General features: G+C 40.4%; 1 protein-coding gene and 1 long non-coding RNA gene across 6 annotated transcripts in view; one reads left to right on the forward strand and one right to left on the reverse strand.

The window, feature by feature from the left end:
• The window catches only part of FAM184B (family with sequence similarity 184 member B), a 42,095-nt gene extending 41,214 nt beyond the window's left edge, over positions 1-881 (reverse strand). The window contains exons 1-2 of one of the 5 annotated variants that reach the window (XM_084517322.1): positions 758-881; positions 224-359 (exon numbers count right to left, since the gene is read on the reverse strand). The gene's annotated coding sequence lies outside the window, so the exon portion shown is untranslated. Of the gene's footprint in view, positions 1-223; positions 577-757 lie in introns of those variants that run through there. The other 4 variants (XM_084517326.1, XM_084517324.1, XM_084517321.1 and 1 more) reach the window with 4 other exon arrangements.
• A 351-nt stretch (positions 882-1,232) lies between these two features.
• Positions 1,233-5,161, forward strand: LOC311435852. The gene is made up of 4 exons (XR_014692438.1): positions 1,233-1,323; positions 1,689-1,732; positions 2,156-2,274; positions 3,623-5,161. It is a non-coding gene; the product is annotated as an uncharacterized lncRNA (long non-coding RNA).
• The last annotated feature ends 2,309 nt before the right edge of the window (positions 5,162-7,470 follow it).

Raw genomic sequence — 7,470 nt, forward strand, 5'->3', positions numbered from 1 at the left:
GAAGAAAGCAAAGTAGGGGGAAAACAGAGGTGGAGAAGAAAAAGGAGAATGAACAGGTAGGAGAAGCTGAGAGCTGCTCAACACCCTGCGATGTGTCACCACAGCCAGTGCAAGGGACCCCAGAGAGTAAGCCCCATCTCTGCCCAGATAGGTACAGAGGGGACAGAGCTGCTTCTTCCCCCTGTCCCACGCAGGTACTGCGGCTTCCCCGGCCCCCTCTCACCTCCTGGCAGCACTTCCTGTCCTTCTCCAGCTAGAAGCTTCCACTTTGCTTGCCGTGGCTTTGAAAAAGAGCTTCTTGTGCTCAGAGTTGGGAAGGAGAATTATCCAGTGTCAGCTAAGGGCAGAGCAAAAGGAATCTGCAGAAAAAGGGAAATCCTCGATGAGGACAAAAAGGGATAAGGTCCTGTTAAGAATAAGCAGTTCAAGAGGAAACAGATTGGGCAGAAGAAGAATGCCTCCAGGCAGCAGGGGGGAGAGGGAGGAGTGAGAAGATGTAAGAAGAGAAGATCTTGGGACAGAGAAACCAAACTCTTTAACTGCTGGGAGAAAAAGAGGGACTCTAAAGCTTTGGAGGCAGATCTTCACTCCAGGAGTGAGAGTGAAGACTGACTGAGAAACTTGCAGAAAGAAAACACCAGGAAGGAAAATGAAGATGGTCACAACTGATGCTAGATACTAAGCAGGGAAGAGAATTTAGCCCAGAAAAAAACATTACTAAGAAAAGATAAGAAACAATCTTTGCACAAAGTAATACCTAAGTGTGGTATCTTCATTAATTGGCATTAGTGTCTGAGATGCTGCTGCCTGGGACTGGAACTTTTTCTGTGACTATGGCATAAGGACACTCCATTGTCAGTTGCCTGGTATCTAATAAAGATGTGCACACACAAAAGTTCAACTCTGCCAATGTATGGTTTTATTATCGTCTCTACATGGTCACTGACTTGAGGAAAAAGAAGGCAGGAACTTAATTATATACATAATTTTGATAAAATTGGCAAGCTTATTAGGACAATCAAGAGAACACAAAGGGCTAGCACTGTTTCCTAGCTACCTTGTTTCCTCAGAAAAAGAACAAAATTGAATGAAAATAGAACGCTGTTAAGATAAATGCAAAGGGTTTTAAAAATACTTGCAATAAGTTACCTGTATTACAACTCTAATACAGAGATAGCAATTTTTATTTTTATTTTTATTTATTATTATTTTTATTTTTTTCCCCTGAACAGCAGGGTAGTACATCGCTGGACCTGAATGCATGCCTGGATGGAGACTTGAGACACTTTCACTGGCAGACAGATGAGGAGCACAGAACTTCAGGTACACTGGGAAAGCAATAAACAACAGGTTATTTTCAGATAGTCTATTAATATGTTTTGGGGGATTAGAAGGAAAAGCTTGAGGCTTTGGTACAAGATGGTGTTTTAGCAGGACATAACTGGTCACTGATAAATTATTCTTATTCTGAGTCCAGACAAGAGTTGTCAGCTAACAGCTCAAACATTGGAAAAGCTTTGGTCAGACCTTATGCACCAAAAAATGCAACCAGAAAACATAACATCACAGGAAGCTCAAGGTTTCATTAGTTCTGCTACTCAGGAAAACACTTGATTTCAGTAACAGAATTTCAGCAGAGATTTTAAATGAGAATTTGACTTATTTTATTTTCTTTTAATTGAATCTAGGGGTTGCCTGTGGATAAGAAGACAAAGCAAGAACATCACAAAGGGTAATTTAAGCAGGTACTATACAAAAGTGGATTTTAAGTGAACCATGTGAACACATAAGTGGATGAGAAAAATGTTCTTGAACTTGGAGCTGTACAAGGCGAAGATGCAGTTTAAAATACAAATGAGAACAGTCTAAACAGAAAACACACATGCATACACAATTCTGCTCGAATTATTATTGTTGCATTTGTTATACATAAATTATGAAAGAGAAGGTAGTTATGGCACTATAGTCTTCAAGTCTGTTAGCAACTGTACACAGGTTTATAGCTTTGCTGCTCAAGTGCGTTAATTCATTTTTTTATTAACAAAATTGTGTCATATGAATAGAAGACTATATGCCTTCCACTTTCAGTACCTGCTGCTTGTTCAATATGCAGACTACACTACAGCTTCTGTAAGTTTTATATCCTCCTTTGCAGTCCTCCTAACTCAACTGACTGTGGTGTGCATACTGAAGCTTAGAGATGTTTGTTCCACAAGCTTTAGTCTCCTCATCCTTAGCATTTGGAACAACACAGCACGTGGACTATCACTACATGCGAGTATGTTCTTTCCCTTACTTTGATGGAGGACTGAGACATTGTTACATAGTAAAAATTAGATATTCTGTTCATCACATTCTCCCAAAATTTGTCAGGTCTGTTTTTTTTTTGTTGTTGTTTGTTTGTTTTTTGATAATGTAGTATTGAAGGATTTTTTACTGTTCTCAGTCAGTGTAGAAGTCAACAGGACTTCTGGTGAGTTCTCCTTCTTTGTAGGAGAACAAAAAAATAAATAAATTATCCTTCCATAATATTTGTATACTACCTTTTTCCCTCTGTCACAAAGAAAAGAAACTTAGAAAAAAACCTGCACTCGAAGTTAAGTAACTTTTGAGTTCTTATCCTTTTACCATGGTACCAAAGCAATCTGTTATTGCCTGGTTAGCATAATAGCACTTGTTCTTGTCACACATTTAGTCTATAGAAGTGACTCATGTCAGAAACAATCTCTGGCAGCTGATCACTTAATGTCAGTAAAGACATCAAAGTCAGTAAAAAGCCTCTAAGTCAACATCATCAGGGTCAACAAATGGGAGAAGGTGCAATTCTAGGTATGATTACAAAATCCTTGCCACCAAGCAAATTAGCTTTCTGCTTACATGACTGAAACAAATGGCTGGAAAGCTTTCACAGTACCATCTTTCAAATTCTTAATGATTTAAACATCAATACAATTAAAATAAGGTGTGACCCACCATCAAATTCACCCATTTTATCCTCGCTATCTCAACTGAAACATAAGTCCATCAATCCAGCATTATTTATACCTACAGAAAAAAATGTGTAGGATACACAAGGTAAGACTAGCTGCTATTAAAATGGCCACAATTCATGAATTCTAAGACACAAAGAAGATACTTCTGCTGCAAATGTTTAATGCATAAGCATTGTCCTTAGTTTAGTGTATTGCAAACAGCTTTCCCAAAGCACAATTAATACAGAGCCCAATTCTTCCACTATTTATTTGAATACCAGTTCCACTGAAGCCAGTGGGATTTTTTTTTTAATTTATTTATGAGGGCAAAATTAAACTGATCCCCCAGATTAGACTCTACTGATGTTTTCCAGCCCAATAAAATCTCCATTTGAAAATGGTGTAACAATACAGATAGTCATTAACTGTCATGGTAGATTTCAAATGGCAAAGCCCTATCAGTAAAACAGATTTACAACTTCTCAAGTCAGTGTCTCAACAAAGGAAGATGCATCCCTAAGTGAAATGCTAATTTAACTCATAGATCACTAGTCTCGTTATTGATCTCCATTTAAATTCATTTTGGTCATGGACTACCTTTTTGATTTCAGTATAGAATTAAGGGACTGTTTTTTTTTTCCTTCTTACAGAAGAAAAGAAAGAAAGAAAAAAAAAAACAAAACACCGGAAAGAGGAATAAGAAGTGGTCAGAAGATCCATCAGAACAGCTATCCTCCCCACCTAGTTCATTATCCTGCTTCTAGTAAAGGTTGTTTAGGGGTTGAAAGCCAGAAAAAGGACAAGCATAAAGAGATCCTGTCACTGGTATATCCTGGGTAATTACAATGATGGGATTATGTAACTATTTTACAATTTTCCTTTCCTCCCCCTTCATAAGGCAAACAGGATTTGAGAGTCCAATTCAAAACTCATCCGAAGTGGGGCTGATTTCCTCATTGACTAAAAATAGTAACTATTTGAGAACTCATATGCAATTTTATAGCTGCCTTACACACACATTTTGGAGGAATGTGGCATACAGAATCTCTGATTACTACTGCATAATGATGGCCCTATTATGGATGAAGTATTCCTGTGCTTATACTTTAGTATGGAAGCTGGAACCAACCAGATGGAACAGTTATAAAAGCCCTGGAACACAAACTAAATGGGATAGCAACAACTCTCTTTTTTTAACCTGCTTTTTACCCAGTGACTTACAAGTGAAATTACCACAAAGTGAACGGCATGCAGCAAGTTTTGCTCACTGGCGCTGTGTATCTGTTCACATAACAGGACTGACAAAGGAAAGAGAAAGGCTCTTGAGCAGTGCCATCAGAAGAGACGGATACAGTCAGAAAGAGACAGCATTAACAGATGAGATCACTACTTGGAAGGACAAGGCGAGAATCTTCAGCATGCTTCCCTCCAAAGCCTGCAGCAGCATCCAAGATCTGATTGTCATCATTGCTTTCCTTTTCAGTTAGGTCTGTGAGCTCCTCCTGGCCTGATCTGCTCAACCCCCCTCGGCACTGCAAGACTGGGCCCAAGCTGGTATAGTCACTACCTTCATGCTTGTCCTGCCCTTCCTCAGCTCCTCATCCCTCTGGAAGCAGCTGGCTCTCACTGAGTCCTGACATTTATTTCAGACCAGGACTGGAGTCCCAGGGCTGAGCTGAAATGAGGTTACCAGGACCCATGGGCAAAGCCTGGAAACCCCAGGGAGGCTGCTCAGGGGCCATTAAGGCTTAATAGCACACTCAGGGCTCTGAAACATGACCTGCAAAAACTCTGACAGCAAATCCTTCCACCAGTTAAACAAAGTAAGTAGCTATTATCACAAGAAGATAGTTACACTTCATGGAAATCTGGATTGCTGTGGCATATTTACCTGAAAGCCAGTATGTCTAACCAGGTTAGACTTCAATTTGTCACAACAGAAGCTTGACTTCCATTTCAATCTAGAAACACAAAGCCTAGCAGAAATATTTAAAGCAGACTGAAGAAATAAATCTCACATCCTGGATGAAATCGATCATAAGGGACTGCAAGGTATTCACAGGGGAAAATCTCCATCTGTAGATCTGAGACGCAGGCAGACACAACTCGATTGCTAAATGTGAACCAAAAGTAATACAGTTTGCATTATTAGTTTCACTTAAAATAAAAGTCCTGGGTTTTTAAAGTCACAAGAATCACAAAGTTTTACTTGTTCTCTTCCCATTTCAATGCTCTTCTTCATAAACAGACTACTGTGGTGGAAAAAAAGCTGGATGAATTTAATTTTCCAGCACAAATATCTTAAATAGAAATATGATTACACATCATATTTTTCCCAGAAAATATGAATTTAAAAATAAATAAACAAAAACTCACTGAGGATTCACTGTTGATTACAGTGTTTTTGTAGGCTGTTTCTCTAATTAAAAAAAAAGTAGACACAGATGTTTTAACAAATATGACTCTATGTAACTAATATACTTGAACATATAGAATCCATTTCCTGCTCTCTAGGAGCAGAATGGGATTAGTCCAGATCCACAGGTTTTACCAATTAATAGAAAATACAAATGACTCGTCTTTAAAAAGTAGGTAGCTGTTGAATATATGGAAATGTATGGTAGTATGATGTCTGAAAAATCTCCCTGCTACATGTATAAGTGATTTTTTTTTTCTTGCTGCCTCTGTCCATTCTCCACAAATAGCTCATATAACCCATAATCCTTGACACATTTGTAAATGGAAAATCATTCCATTATTTTGTTGATAAAAATCTACTAAATACTGTGACGATTCAGATATGAAACAATACTGACCCCTAGTGTTCATCTATTTTTTTCCTCAGAAAACAAAACAAAACACAAACACAAAACCAATACTTCTTCAGCATGGTTTCTGCCTATTTGACCCGCTTTCACTCATAATGGTATGTCACCCGTCCTTACTAAATAACTATTGTCACTTGAGGTTATTAGACACGTTTTTATAAGCCTAAACACAGATAAACTACCCTAAGTTCCTAGGGCCCACAGTGAACAACTTATGTCCACATTTTTGAATGTTGTCTCTAATTAGGAAGTGCTCAGAATGTTTCCACCCGACTCATCATACACTGCACCTTGCTTCTTGTAAAGTATCCCCCCCTCTCACAGCACGTTCTGTAACCATGTCTCTGGAGTTTCAGCTTATTTGACCTTTCCCTTAATGAGATACAGAATTTATTCATACTTCAATGGATACAGTAGGTTTATGACAAATGCTTGAAAATGCAGGGGAAAATTTACACTAGAAAAGATGTAATCTGGAAGAACACAAATATTCTTTCCAACAAGGCAGCTACAACTCTTGTAATTTCTGCCCCCTTACAAATGACACAAAACAGAACGATGTTTCAGTAAGAAAGGGTTTTTATTGCTTTTAGACACAGGCAGAGCTTGGCTTGCTACCCCACTTGCTTTGGTCTAAGGCTCCCAATGAGAAAAATGCAGCTATACACATCTTTCTGGGTGATTGCATCTGGAGAGGACTTTGGCAGAGTGCTGTGGGCAGTGCCAGGGTTTTGCAGACATATTCAGCTATTTGCATATACGTAGACCACTAAAACTAAACATTCGTCTCAGCTCTTAGTGTGTCCATACTCCCAAGATAACAAAATCACAGATACGTTGAGGTCAGAAGGGATCTCTGAAGAAATCTAGTTTAACCCCTGGGCCAAGCAAGATCACCAATGGCACACTGCGAAGGATGGCATCCAGGTGGGTTTTGAGTATCTCCAGAGAAGGAGACAGCACAACCTCTCTGGACAACCTGTTCCAGTCACCCTCACAGTAACGAAGTGCCCCCTCATATTCAGCCAGAAGCTCCTATGCTTCAGTTTGTGCCTTTTGCCTTTATGTCCTGTCACTGGGCTCAAATGAAAAGAGCCTGGTTCTATCTTCTTGACACCCTCCCCTCAGATATTTATACACATTGATGAAGTCTCCCCCCTGTCTTTTTTCCAGCCTGAACATGCCCAGTTCTCACAGCCTGTCGTCGCAGACAGGTGCTCAGGTCCCCTCATCACTTTCATAGCCCTCCTTTGGACTCACTCCAGTAGCTCTATACCTCATAGATCGCCCATCTCCTTTTAATTTCAGCCTTTATTGGCCCTTCGCTATAGAACAGCCACAAAGTGTGTGCCAGCACAGGCATAGAGCTCACCTCACGCCTTCCTAAAACGAGAAAATCCCAAACCCTGTAACCTAGCCACAACCCCAGCGGAAAGCAAGCGGTCACTCCCTCCACCAAACATCCTCACCCCCTCCCTCCGCCTGCCCTTAGCCTCAGACGATTTCTAGACCTCCTTTTCTGTACGCCTGTACCGCCCCCACGCAGCTCTACGCTCCCCACAAGATGGCGGCACACGGGTTGAGGCACAGCCCCGCCCGCCATTTCCCCGCCCGCCATTGGCCCGCCCGGCAGAGGCGCGGCGACGCGCAACACACCCCCCCCCCCCCCA

The sequence above is a fragment of the Aythya ferina genome, assembly GCF_964211825.1.
Source record: "Aythya ferina genome assembly, chromosome: 4".
NCBI lineage: Eukaryota > Metazoa > Chordata > Aves > Anseriformes > Anatidae > Aythya > Aythya ferina.